This window comes from Saimiri boliviensis, chromosome 7 (genome assembly GCF_048565385.1).
Source record: "Saimiri boliviensis isolate mSaiBol1 chromosome 7, mSaiBol1.pri, whole genome shotgun sequence".
Taxonomy (NCBI): Eukaryota; Metazoa; Chordata; class Mammalia; order Primates; family Cebidae; genus Saimiri; species Saimiri boliviensis.
Genome location: NC_133455.1, coordinates 36,786,636 through 36,801,676, shown reverse-complemented (window position 1 = coordinate 36,801,676; position 15,041 = coordinate 36,786,636). Strand labels below are relative to the sequence as shown.

The 15,041-nt window shown below is 44.5% G+C and overlaps 1 pseudogene; it reads right to left on the bottom strand.

The window, feature by feature from the left end:
• Positions 1-10,374: 10,374 nt before the first annotated feature.
• Positions 10,375-11,090, bottom strand: LOC101049478 (protein yippee-like 5; annotated as a pseudogene).
• Positions 11,091-15,041: the final 3,951 nt, after the last annotated feature.

Genomic DNA, 15,041 nt, shown 5'->3' with positions numbered 1-15,041 from the left:
GAACAAACCTTCTAAGTTCTTTGATTTTGTTTTTCTCAACTTTTTCTTCCCCCTGTCCTCATCCTCTACTCCTTGGTCTTCACTTGGAGAGGAACAATTCTAGGATTCCTGAACTCTAGGCCAAAAGGAAGCAGGCACTCATGGCAGGCATAAACATACCTATGGAGAATTATCAGACACTTTTTGTGGGTATTAAATAGCAGGGATGCCCATTTGTCCCTGGAAGGTTTGCAAACATACTGGGAAAATGGGGACTATAAAATGAACCCACGAAAGATCAGTAAACGCTGTAGGAGCTCAATGGAGACATCAGTGGGCATCTTCCTGGAAGCAGTGAGGCTTGCATGGAAACAAAAAACGAAGGTTTCTAATTTTTGTTATTGTTCACCAATATCAGCAAAAAATGTGTGCACACCCTAAAAAATGTTCACAAATTCTTTCTTTTCTTTTTTGAGGTGGAGTTTCACTCTTGTTACCCAGGCTGGAGTGCAATGGCGCGATCTCAGCTCACAGCAACCTCCACCTCCTGGGTTCAGGCAATTCTCCTGCCTCAGCCTCCTGAGTAGCTGGGATTACAGGCAAGCGCCACCATGCCCAGCTAACTTTTTGTATTTTTAGTAGAGACGGGGTTTCACCATGTTGACCAGGATGGTCTCAATCTCTTGACCTCGTGATCCACCCGCCTCAGCCTCCCGAAGTGCTGGGACTACAGGCGTGAGCCACCGCACCCGGCACACAAATTCTTTACATGTGCTAATTAATCATATCTCAAGACACTAGAAACTTTGAGGGCAAGGTTTACTCTTAACAATGGTGAATGTAAATCCTTCCTTTGATTAGGCATCTTAAAATTATGATTTGCATGGGGGGTACCTTTTGTCAGATCCTATTTGTCATCATTATTTTGTTTTGTTTGTTAATGCACTCATCTTATCTTGGAGTAGGAGAATTATTAGATCTGGTAATCTTTCCTGTTACTCACTGTTGCTTTGCTATGACAGCTCAAGCTGAGACAGAAATTTGAACCAGGATGGGTGCTGCTGTAACAAATCTATAAAAATAGCAAAGACATGGAATCAACATATGTGCCCATCAATAATGGATTGGAAGAGAAAATGTGATACATATGCACCATGGAATACTCTACAGCCATAAAAAAGATGTCCTTTGCAGTAACATGGATGGAGCTAGAAGCCATCATCTTAAGTGAATTAACACAGAAACAAAATTAAATACTAGCTGTTTTCACTTAAAATGGGAGGGAGATAAACATGGAGCACACAAAGGCATAAAGATAGAAACAACAGACACTGGGAACTCCAAAAGGCGAAAGGGAAGGAGGGAGGAAAGAGTTAAAGAACTACCTATTGGGCACCATGTTCACCATTTGGGTGGCAGTTGAGCAGAAGCCCAAACCTCAGCATTACACAATATATTCATATAACAAACCTGTACCTGTATCTCCTGAATGTCAAATTAAAAAAAAAAAAAGTATAAAAGGCTAAAGTATTTCAGAGGGAGGAATAATTTGCATGGTGAAACTTGCATAGTGAAATTGACATCCATACGGTACATAATGGATATCTTGGGATCTTCTGAATTACATTATATACATTTTTTTTTTAATTAAAATAAATTCTAAAAATGTGGAAGCTGTCATGGTGCAGGGTGATGGGGGAAGGCTAGAAGAGTTTTGAGATACATGCTAGAAAAAGCCAAGATTACTGTGAAAGAATTGCTAAAGATGATTCTGGTGAGGACTCGAAAAGAGCTTCCATCTTCTTTCTTTGAGAATGCATAAATAATCATGAACAGAATGTTGGCAGAAATATAGGTGGCAAAGGCCATTCTGTGAGGCCTCAGAAATGAGAAACATGTTATTGGACAATGGAGAAAATCCTTTTTATAAAGTGGCAAAGAACTTACTGAATTGTGCTCATGCTCTAGTGTTTTGCGGAAGGTAGAACTTTCAAGCAATTAAATTGGATAGTTGACTGAGGCCATTTCTAAACAGAGTGTTGAAAGAGTAGCTTGGTTCCTCTTGACTACTGATAGTAAAATTCAGGAAGAGAGAATTTTACTATCTCTCTCTTGATAGTAAAATTGAAAAACTGAAGAAGAAATTGTTAATCAGAAAAGAACCAGCACTCGGCTGGGTGCAGTGGCTCACGCCTGTAATCCCAGCACCTTGGGAGGCCTAGGCAGGCGGATCACAAGATCAGAATATCAAGACCATCCTGGCCAACATGGTGAAACCCTGTCTCTGCAAAAAATACAGAAATTAGCTGAGCATGGTAGCGTGTGCCTGTAATCCCAGCTACTCAGGAGGATAAGGCAGGAGAATCGCTTGAACCAGGGAGTCAGAGGTCACAGTGAGCTGAGAATGCACCACTGCACTCCGGCCTGGCAATAGAGCGAGACTCTGTCTCAGCAAAAGAAAACAAAAGAAAAAAACAAAAACAAAAAAAGAACCAGCACTTAAAGATTTGGAAAATTCTTAGCCTGTCCTTATTGAAAAAAAAAAAAAAATTAGAAACCATGTTCAGAAGAATTCAGCTGGGCATGGTGGCTGGCACTTATAATCACAGCATTTTGGGATGCCAAGGCAGGCAGATCACTTGAGCTCAGGAATTCAAGACCAGCCTGGGCAACATGGTGAGACCTCATCTCTATTTAAAAAAATAAAAATAGAGAGTCGGGCGCGGTGGCTCAAGCCTGTAATCCCAGCACTTTGGGAGGCCGAGGCAGGTGGATCACAAGGTCAAGAGATCAAGACCATCCTGGTCAACATGGTGAAACCCCGTCTCTACTAAAAATACAAAAAATTAGCTGGGCATGGTGGCGCTTGCCTGTAATCCCAGCTACTCAGGAGGCTGAGGCAGGAGAATTGCCTGAACCCGGGAGGCGGAGGTTGCGGTGAGCCGAGATCGCGCCATTGCTCTCCAGCCTGGGTAACAAGAGCGAAACTCCGTCCCAAAAAAGAAAAAGAAAAAAGAAAAAAACCAACAATGAAATACAAAAAAAAGAAAAAAAGAATCTTTTTTTTTTTTGAGATGGAGTTTTGCTCTTGTTGCCCAGGCTGGAGTGCAGTGACACGATCTTGGCTCACTGCACAACTTCCGCCTCCCAGGTTCAAGCGATTCTCCTGCCTCAGCCTCCCGAGTAGCTGGGATTACAGGCACGCACCGCCATGCCAGGCTAATTTTGTATTTTGAGTAGAGATGGGGTTTTGCCATGTTGGACAGGCTGGTTTCAAACTCCTGACCTCAGGTGATCCACCTGCCTCAGCCTCCCAAAGTGCTGGGATTATAGGCATGAGCCACCACTCCCGGCCAAAAAAAAAAAAATCTTAAAGATGTAATAGTTTCTGCCTGCATGTAACTGCCGTGTGCCTATGTCCATACTACTCTGGAAACCCCTAATGAATGAATGTGTAAAGTTTGGATGGGTAATTGAGAGGGAAAATACTTCTTATGAGGTTGACAGTTATAAGCAAAGTTAGGAACAAAAAGCAAATTCTGAAAAATAACTCATATTTTGTTACGGTCTTAATGTTTGTGTCACCCCCAAAATTTATATGTTGAAATCCTAACCCCCAAGGTGGTGGTATTGACAGATGGGGCCTTTGGGAAGTGATTAGGTCATGAGGGCAGAGCCCTGGTGAATGAAATTAGTGCTGTTACAAAAGGGGATCCAGACTGGGCGAGGTGGTGCACACCTGTAATCCCAGCACTTTGGGAGGCAGAGGCGGGTGGATCATGAGGTTAGGAGATCGAAACCAGCCTGGCCAACATGGTGAAACCCCATCTCTACTAAAAATACAAAACTTAGCTGGGCATGGTGGTGTGTGCCTATAGTCCCTGCTACTTGGGAGGCTGAGGCAGGAGAACTGCTTGAATCCAAGAGGCAGAGGTTGTAGTGAACCAAGATCGTGCCACTGCATTACAGCCTGGTGACAGGGCAAGACTCCATCTCAAAAAAAAGCGGTGGGGGCAGTGGAGGGGAAACTCCAGAGAGCTTGTTTGCCCTTCTACCATGTGAAGACACAGCAAGAAGGCACAAACTGTGAACCAGAAAATGGGCCCTCACTAGACGTCACATCTGCTGGCATCTTTATCTTGGACTTGTCAGCCTCCAGAATGATGAGAAATAAATTTCTGATGTGTATAAGCTACCCAGTCTATGTTATTTTATTATAGCAGCCAAAATGGACTAAGACACACTTCTTGAACCCTCAGGTGTTTTTCCAAAGAATGAATGCATCACATTTTACACAAGATGTGTGTGTGCTCTGGGGCCATCTAGTCTACCCTGGCCTGGTGATCAGGCCCGGGAGTCATTGAAGTTTCCCATTCTCTCAAAGTGGAAGAAATGGCAGCCATGGGAAAGCTGCCTTTTGCTAACACAATAGAGCCTTGACAATAATGTACAACTACTTTTGTCATATTCCACTGGTCACACAGACCAACCCCAATACAATAGGAGGTCATTCCACAAAGCCATGAGTACCAGGAGGGGTGATCACTGGGAGACTCCTCGGAAGCTGGCTGCTACCATCAGGCAGGCATTATCATTATCTCTGTTTTACAGAGGAGAAACAGGAGCTCCAATAAATAATTGCTCAAGTAACTCAACTTGGAACAAGGAAGGCTGGGGTTTAAACCCAGACAATGAGACCCCAGAACACATCCCTTCAGAGCACTGCCCTGTACTCTGGCCTCACCACAGGCCTTTTTTTCTAACTTCCTCTCTTCCCCTCATCGCACAAAACATTGCAAATGAGATCTTTCCTTTTGCTTAGACCATTTCAAAAGTCATTGTTACTTAAGGGTGGAGGTTGGAGCATTTCCAAAGAATAAAATATGCAGAGAATATCGAACCAAAGTTCCCAACACATACACAATTCAGAAAATGTAACACACAGACAAGGGATAACAAGACCATTGACCCAATTTCAGGGCTTGACCGTTTACCAAATGAACACAAGGCAGTGTGGGTGGTGTGCGTATTCTGTTACATTTCTCTCCTTTGGGGTTGTTTGGGTCAGTCTGTTGTCTCATGAGACTGGGTGGGCTAAATTGAGCAACATTTTGCTATAATAAGTCTGCAAGATTAGACCTTAGGCAACAAAAGCCGGAAAGAGAAACTACATTTCCTATAAAATGTGGAACTGTGGGATCACAGTGTTACAACACTATGACTACAAAGGGGAAATTTATATATGAGAAGGAAGTGGATTATATGTTACCTGTATAAATGATCATGAGAAAGAGAAAGTCATGTTGTTCTTTTGTTGTGATCTTTTAAACCAAATATATAGCCCATTGCACCAAATAATTGCAGGCCATTATTTTAAAGGTTGTAGCACATTATGAATTAATAACCACACCAATTTTATTTTGCTTCATTGAATTTATTTAACAATTGTTTTTAGTACTTCCTATATCCCAGGTCCTCTTCTAAGCACTGTTAATGTATTAACACGTTTCAGTTAATCCTGGCAACAGCCTGGGAGGTAGGTACGATTACTACTCCCATTTTACAGATGGGGAAACTGAAGCATGGAGCAATTAAGTAACAAGCCAAGATTCTACTGGGATTCAAACCAGGCATTCTGGCTCCAGAACTGACCTTTTTAATCAGGCTCTCTGCCTTGTGCAAAAAGATGGTGAGTGAGTCCGTTCTCACACTGCTATAAACAAATACCCGAGACTGGGTAATTTATAAAGAAAGGAGGTTGAATTGGCTCATGGTTCTGCAGGCTTCACAGAAATCATGGTGGCTTCTGCTTCTGAGGAGACCTCAGGGAGGTTCCCATCATGGCGGAAGGCAAAGGGGGTGCGAGGCGCCTCACAGAGTGGGAGCAGGAGCAAGAGAGAGCTAGGGTGGAGGTGCTGCACACTTAAAAACCAAATCTCACAAGAACTCATTCACTATCAGGAGAACTGCACCAAGGGGATGGTGCTAAACCATTCATGAGAAATCCGCCCCCATGATCCAATCACCTCCCACCAGGCCCCACCTCCAACACTGGGGTCTACAGTTCCACATGGATTTGATGGGGACTCACACCCAAATCGTGTCTGATGGACACATAGTTTATTCTCTTTTGTGACTCTGCATAGCCCATTCTTGCCACTGGGACCCCTTCCCTCCCAATCCTCATGGTTTTCCGTGCCTGTCAGCAAACTCCTGGTCCTTTTTCCCAGCATCAACTGGGATTTACCCTCTACTGTGAAGCCTTTGACTCACATACAGATTTAGGCACCTGTTTATTGTATGCTCAGTATGTCTTACTCTTACTATCGAGATATTTGTTGTTTTTTAATCTACCTATTGTTAAATTAAGTAAGCGTGAGGCATTGGCCAGAGGCTCTCTCCATATTTTGAGTTTCGGTGGAACAAACAGCAACCTAAAGGATGTAAATAAACTGAAACCTAATTTAGGACTATATTTTTGTAACATATAGTCTGGTTTCAGCCAATCACAAAGGAGCTTCAGCCAATGATAAGCAGCCAAGCGATGAGGCCACGCCCAATAAGACCGATGCCTAAGCTGTAGCCCGTCAAGTGGTTTCTCTACATCGCTTTTGTGTTCGGCCTAGGAAAGCTCACTGCTCACACCGCCCAGTGGAGTTTTCTGAACCTTTTCTGGTTCTGAATGTTGCCTGATTCATGAATCTTTCTTTGTCCAGATAAACTCTGTTAAATTTAATTTGTCTAAAGCGTTTCGTTTAACACTAGTTTTTATTCTCCCTTCTCTGACAGCAGTTCTGCAACCCATCCTACACCCACCTACTTTAGGGGTAACCCATGTGATTTAAGTCTAGCCAGTCAGAGCTCTAAGGAGCTACGGTTCAGAGGTGATCATGTGACCCAGGTCCATCCAACTAGAGTGAATCCTGGGACTGAGCAGGGAAGAAACACACAAGTTTTTATTGCAGGTCTGGAGCTACCAGCAGACTTCGCATACTGCCTGAGCCTGAAGCAAAAATCAAGAGAGCGAAAGGAATGAGAGTGAGACAGAGTCTGCTGGTGACCTTTGATCCTCTGAATCATGCCTCACTTAAATTTAAGATATATTCTTGGACTCTGTGCATTAACAAATTCCCTTTTGGAGCTTAAGCCTGCTTGAGTTTTCTATCATTTGCAACCAAAGGAACATTAACCAATACATACATTTCACTGTATCTGTGGTTATATATCTATATGTATTGCATTTTACCAACGTGTCTCCCTACTAACCATAATTCTTTGAGGGCAGTAGATGCTCAATATTTGTCAAATGAATTTCGCTGAAGGATGTTTTGAAGGAGAATGACCCTAGGGAAGAGACAACTTTATGGAGGCTAATGAACTTAGTCAGTGCAAGATATGGTCATGGGTCTCAACCAATTTGAAGAGTGGGATTGAAAGGGAAGGGACAAATACCAAAGAAAGATTTCACAAGGCAGTGATACAGAATGGGGAGGAACCATAGTTATATTAAAGGCTGCGTGCTACCCTGTTCTGCATATTTGTGTGTTTTGGTAAGTGTCTCTGTAGCAGCCAGGCTAAATTAAAATTTTATTCTACTGGCTGAGTATTGCCTGTCTCTGCTAGTTTTCACAGTGAAAAAATTAATGATAGAGAATCGGAGACTCACATACGAGCAAATAAGCATGATATTTACAAGAAAGAACTTTTATTAAATAATACCTTCAGGTCTTCATAAGAATAGGGGTAGATAGGCTGGGCGCGGTGGCTCAAGCCTGTAATCCCAGCACTTTGGGAGGCCAAAGCGAGTGGATCACGAGGTCGAGAGATCGAGACCATCCTGGTCAACATGGTGAAACCCCGTCTCTACTAAAAATGCAAAACACTAGCGGGGCGTGGTGGCGCGTGCCTGTAATCCCAGCTACTCAGGAGGCTGAGGCAGGAGAATTGCCTGAGCCCAGGAGGCGGAGGTTGCGGTGAGCCGAGATCGCGCCATTGCACTCCAGCCTGGGTAACAAGAGCGAAACTCCGTCTCAAAAAAAAAAAAAAAAAAAAAGAATAGGGGTAGAAGTTCAGAGACCCACGTAAGTCAGTTTGCAGTAAAGGCTGTTCCTGGGCAACTTAATGGAGCATGAAAGACCAGCAACAGTCCCAAGTGAAACGGAGACTGGAAGATGAAGTTGTCCTTCCTTTTTCTAACCACCAGCTGAGAGGACACTTGAAAGGTATGAGCAGTAGCACCCAACAACCAGCTCCAGGACTCAGTGGAAGGGAGGAATAAGATCACTCTTTAAATCCTATTATCTCACATAGAAAAGTGGCTAAGTCCTAATCAAGCTCAACATCTCCACTCTCAGCTCATCCCGGAGACGGGCCAGGAGAAGAGGCACCATTTGCTTTACTCTAGGAGTGTTGCACTTCTGCTCTCATTTTTTAAATAAAATTTTTTTTAATTTTTGTATTTAAAAAAATTAATTTAAACAGTTGCTACCATATTGAATAGGGTAGCTTGATGGTTTCTTTCCCTCTCTCTTCCCTTTCCTGCTCTGCCTTCTACGTATTTACCACCCCTCTTGCAGAAATGCTCTTGTGGAATGTAACTGGTTTGTTGTTTTTTTTTTTGAGACGACTCTCATTCTTGTCATCCAGGCTGGAGTGCAATGGTACTATCTCAGCTCACTGCAACCTCCGCCTTCCAGGTTCAAGTGATTCTCATGCCTCAGCCTCCCGAGTAGTTGGGATTACAGGGATGCACTATCATGCCCAGCTAATTTTTGTATTTTTAGTAGAGACAGAGTCTCATCATGTTGGCCAGGCTGGTCTCGACCTCCTGACCTCACATGATCTGCCCACCTCGACCCCCTAAAGTCCTGGGATTACAGATGTGAGCCACCAAGCTCAGCCAGCTTGCTTTTTTTTTTTTTTTTTTTTTTTTTTAAGAGATGGGGGTTTCACTCTGTCACCCAGGCTGGAGTGCAGTGGCTTGATCATAGCTCTCTGAAGCCTTGAACTCCTGGGCTCAAGCAATCCTCCCACCTCAGCCTCCAGAGTAGCTGGGACCACAAGTGCAAGCCACTGCACTCAACTAATTATTTAGCGTTTTGTAAAGAGGAGGGTCTTGCTCTGTTTTGCTCTTGAACTCCTATGGTCTCCATATGTTGCTCAGGTTGGTCTTGAACTACTGGGGTCTTGCTATATTGCCCATGTTGGTCTCAAACCCCTGGGTTCAAGTGATCCTCCCACCTCAGCCTCCCAAAGTGCTGGGATTACAGGTGTGAACCACTGTACTGGCCAACTTCCTATGTTTTAAAAATCTTCAGCCGGGCATGGTGGCTCACACCTGTAATCCAAGCACTTTGGAGGCCAAGGCGGGCAGATCACCTAAGTCGGGAGTTCAAGACCAGCTTGACCAACATGGCGAAACCCCATCTTTATATATATATATATATATATTTATATATATATAAAATCCTCCCAATCTGGGCCAGAGCCCTAACCTAGTGGATGCATAATGAACCAGTTGAATGTGGCCTTTTTTAGTCGGAGGGAAAGATTCTTTCTTTTTTGTTCCAATTATTACTTTATTTTGTTATTATGCTTACGTTACATGAAAAAAGACAACTAAGCTGTTCTGCCCATTTCAGAAAAAGTTTCCAATCAACACCAATTATGTGGCGACAATTAACTAGGAATGGTGACAACTTTGGGTCAAGACCAATTAGGAGGCTCTGGTACTACAGTTCCTCTCCAAAAAGAACATGGCACACCGGCCAGCACAGCCATGCTAACACTTCAGTGCCGGGCACAGATTCAGATCAATTTTCTGAAGTTAACAAACCAAGTGAAATGACTAGAACTTTTTTTAAGCTTAAAATGAAGCCCAAATAAGTTTAAAAACCATACTCTTGTCATATTTTCCTTTCAAAATTCACTTAAAACACACTTTTCATGCCAGCAGCCCGGATGGTATTTTTTCTTACATAACCCACCTTGTAGCTTCGGACAGACTCTTCTACCTCAAGATGTAAACATACGGGGAAAATGAATGGCATCTGTCTAGTATTCTCTCTGTACACTGCTGTTGGATAGAAAATACAAACTTTTTTTTTTTTTTTTTTTTTTTTTTTGAGACAGAGTTTCGCTCTTGTTACCAAGGCTGGAGTGCAATGGCGCGATCTCGGCTCACTGCAACCTCTGCCTCCTGGGTTCAGGCAATTCTCCTGCCTCAGCCTCCCGAGTAGCTGGGATTACAATACAAACTTTTTTTTTTTTAAGAAATGTTCCCTCTATCTGGGCGTGGTGGTGGGTGTCTGTAATCCCAACTACTTGGGAGACTGAGGCAGGAGAATTGCTCGAACCTGAGAGAAAGAGGTTGCAGTGAGCCGAGATCGTGCCACTGTACTCCAGCCTGGATGACAGAGCTAGACTCCATCTCAAAAAAAAAAAAAAAAAATTTCCATCTTAGATTCTCGCAACCTCTGTTCTGCAGGTCATGAATCTGACTCTGATGCTAAGATGCCAGTGAATGTAGCCTGTTTTGTTTTCAGTAAGTGGGACCTGGGAAAAGATGAATTCATCTCTTTTTCTTCAAGAGTTATCAGATGGCATATGCTCCTCAAAGCCCTCACTCTCTTGAACTAGAGCAGTCTCCAGGATCACGCAGCCTTCTTTATAACACTGGCTATCTTCGGTGGCAAATTCACAAATCCATCCCAGTTTGCTATTGCAATTTTTGCAGCTCACATCTTGAACCCTATGGCCGCCAGCGAGTGTGACCAGATCTTAAAGTTCATTGCACAGCAGGTTAACTACCTTCTTAAAAGGCCAGTGGTGCCTGTGAACTGAGTGGAGGTGAGTTCTGAGCAGTTGGTCAGGATCATGTCAGTTTGCACAAGAACACAGATGGGTACCACCAATATGATCAAGGAAATTTCTGTCCATTTTTATAGCTGATGTTCTAAAATCTCTGAGTGCCAATGAGATCTGTGGCTGCTGGATCTCCTCAGCTGGGATGAAGATCCCACGATTCTTGACAGTTAATCAAAACCAGAATTCATATTGAAGCAGGAAATTTTCCCTGACCCCTTGGAGGAGGGGGAGGGCAGGTGAGTGGGTGCAGGAGCTGGGGCAAGTGCTTTCGGGTACCAGCAGGAGCAAAAGTGCATGCAGCCCTGCAGCAGGGTGTAGGGGGGTGCCAGTGACCCCGAAGCCTCAGAGAGACTGTTACAGCACTCTTTTATCATTGCCCTCTGTGGATGGCTTAAGTGTTAACAACTCAGGGGAAAGTCAGTGTGACAGCCTTTTGCACCAGCACCCAAGTTCTCATTCAGCATCCGGGAGGAATGAGGTCACACTAACAAACTGGAGATGGTGTATGTGGGGGATTTAATTGCCAGTGAAAGTTGCTCTCAGCAGAATGGGGAGCTGAAAAGGGGATGGAGCAAGAACGTAATCTTCCCCTGAAGTCCAGAAGTCCTGCTGGACTCCTCTCCAAAGCTAACTTCAAGCTGTCCCTCTGAAGTCAAGCTGCTTCTCCTCTCTGCCAGCTGAGTTCTGGGGTTTCTATAAACATAGGATGGGGGGTTGGGCAGGCCATGGATGGTCTTGGAAAAGGCAACACAGGAGCAGGAAAACAGGGATGTAAGTTTTCCCTTTGGGCTGAGGTACTAGGCTTTTCGGCTTAAGGGTAAGGCCCTCGCTGGGGCCCCACCCTCTTCTGCCTAGAATTTTTCTGCCTCCTGTCCCTGTCGATATAGAATAAAATAGTATGCTGCCATTTCACGTTATTCTTTTTTTCTTGTAAATACAAATCCTTTAAGCTGGTTATTTACCTCTTTTTAAAAGGAAACTGTAAGGTTCTCAGGGCAGGGAGTATGCTTGTAAAGCCTTCTAGAGCTGGGATTCTTGCTTGCTGATCTCACTCACTCACTGTCTACAGGCCCTTGGGCAAGTTTTTAAATTTCTTGGTGTCTCTATAGAACACAGATGATAGTATTTAGCCCAGAGATAAACACATAGGTCAGAGCTCAGCACAGAGTAGGTGTTAAGCCGTGTTCGCCGTTGTTACGTCCTTTGCTTAGCACAATACCTTGCACAGGGCAGGCACGAAACAGATGTTTCTTGAATAAATGAATGAATGAATGAATGAATGACTGGATGAAGCATGTTGCCACCAGGTGGCAGAAGAGTCTCACTTATAAAGGCAGAGGCCAAACACTGGACTCTAAGTCCAGATACACACTGTAAAGAAACAAACAAGCACTGACCCTCATTTAGGCTGTGAAGCGAAGTTCCTCTTCTCTCTTGTTCTTCCTTTCTCTCCCATCTCTGCTCACTCTCTGCTGTAATGAACCATTTCTTTCTTTCCCACCTAATACATATTAGTCAGTTTGGGCTGCCACAACAAAACACCACAGACTCAGCAGTTTAAACAACAGCTATTTAAGTGTCACAGTTCTGGAGGTTGGAAGTCCATGATCAAAGCGCCGTCCAGGCCGGTTTCTGGTGAGGCTTCTCTTCCTGGCTTGTAGATGTCCAGCTTCCCACTGTTATTCTCACAGGGCCCTCTCTGTGCCACGTAGAGAGAGGGAGAAAGAGAAGGAGTGGGAGAGGGAGAGATGTTAGATTCACACAACGAAGCCCTAACCGCCAGTTTGACTGTATTTGCAAATAGGGTGTTTAGGGAGGGAGAGACAGAGGGAGATCTGGTGCGTTTTCTTATAAGGACACTAGTCCTATGGGATTAGCCACACCCAAGTTACCTCATTCAACCTTAATGACTTCTCTAAAGACCCTGTCTCCTTATACAGTGAAACCAGGAGTTAGGCCTTCATTGTGTGAATCTGGAGGGCACAAGTTTCAGTTTATAACATGCACCTTTTACTTTTCAATCCCTAATTCTCACACTTCCTACCAATGTGGTTCTTCTTTCTTACTCTCTATTATTCCCCTTCCTCCCCTCCGCCCCCCCACCACCCCGTCTTCGGTCCCTCAATCTTTGTATGGCTTTTCTAAGGCTAGCTGTACACTGAACAACTCCAGGGGGCACCATTCATACCATAGTCCGCACAGGGTTGCATCTGTGTTACGGCAATGTCGAGGCTGATGGCAGCCGCAGGTCTGGAGGAAGCGGAGTCTTTCATTCACTCCGAGGTGCCGCCCCTTCACTCTCCGCTGTTGTTCTCCTTTCCTCCTCCTCATCATTCGCTTTCTTCAGCTTCTCTCTTTCCTTACTCTCCTCTTCAGGCTGCACCCGCTCCACGTCCATAAATAGATGATTTAGGGCCGGGCACGGTGGCTCAAGCCTGTAATCCCAGCACTTTGGCAGGCCGAGGCGGGTGGATCACGAGGTCAAGAGATCGAGACCAGCCTGGTCAACATGGTGAAACCCCGTCTCTATTAAGAATACAAAAAAAAAAATAGCTGGGCGTGGTGGCGCGTGCCTGTAATCCCAGCTACTCAGGAGGCTGAGGCAGGAGAATTGCCTGAACCCGGGAGGCGGAGGTTGCGGTGAGCCGAGATCGCGCCATTGCACTCCAGCCTGGGTAACAAGAGCGAAACTCCGTCTCAAAAAAAAAAAAAAAAAAAAAAATAGATGATTTAGGGCCGGGCGCGGTGGCTCAAGCCTGTAATCCCAGCACTTTGGGAGGCCGAGGCGGGTGGATCACGAGGTCGAGAGATCGAGACCATCCTGGTCAACATGGTGAAACCCCGTCTCTACTAAAAATACAAAAAATTAGCTGGGCATGGTGGCTCATGTCCGTAATCCCAGCTACTCAGGAGGCTGAGGCAGGAGAATTGCCTGCACCCAGGAGGCGGAGGTTGCCGTGAGCCGAGATCGCGCCATTGCACTCCAGCCTGGGTAACAAGAGCGAAACTCCGTCTCAAAAAAAAAAAAAAAGATGATTTAATTCATCGCATTGGGCCAGGCCCTCTGTCGGTGCCAGATGGCTCCCCCTATTCTTACACCTTTACAGGACTTAGTCCATTTGCACCCTAGAGGTCAATAGTCAATGGAATGTGCCTCTAACATCCTTGGATCATTCATGGTCTTCATTTACCTTGTAACAGACATTAAGACTCAAGCATGGAGGAGAAGAGAGGAGAATGTAATCCAGTAACATAAACTAATGTTTATTGAACCCTTGGGTGCTACACACAGTTTTCATCCCTCTCTATGCATGACATTTAATCATCAAAACTGCCTTGGCATTTTGTAGATGAGAAAACTAAGCTGCAGAGAATGTGGCAGACGCCTCCTTGTTTCCTAACTTCCATTTTCTTTCCCTTTATTTAAGTAACAGGAGCTTATGAATGTTGGCTGGGCCCATGGCTGCCCAGGGAGGGTCTACATTTCTCAGCCTTCCTTGCAATTTGGTGTGGTCACGTGACTGCATGCTAGACACCTGCGTGTGAGTGGAAACGATGTCTGCAATTTCTGAGTTCCGTCTTTCAAAGAAAGCTGCTTGCCCTCTACGTCCTCTTTTATCTCGTTCCCAGGTGGGACAGGGATAGGGGTGTAGTGAGCCGGCTTTGACCAGGACGGTGAGGACAGGAAGCTGGGGAGGGGCAGAGCAACCACTCGAAGGAAGCTTCACACTCACTCCCCACTCACTCACTACTCACCCAGAGCAACTTCCCATCCTGCCACCAATCATGCTAAGTGTCCTAGAGAGGGGTACCCTTTTTAAAGAAAAAAAACCTTTGATACCACGGTTTTACTATACTTTTTCTATGTTTGTATATGTTTAGATACACAAATACCATTGTGTTGCAATTATCTACAGTATTCAGTACAGTAACGTGCTGTACAGGTTTGTAGGCCAGAGCAATAGGCTACAGCCTATAGCCTAGGTGTGTAGTAGGCTCTGCTGTCTAGGTTTGTGTAAGTACTGTACACTCTGTGATGTTTGCACAATGGTCAAATTGACAAGTGACACATATTTCAGAACCTATCCCTGTTGTTAAGTGATACATGATTGTATTTCTATTTGGGGGAACAGAGTATTGGGAAAGAACACAGAAGGACTTCTGGCCTTGAAGGAAGGATGGCAGACGGAATAATG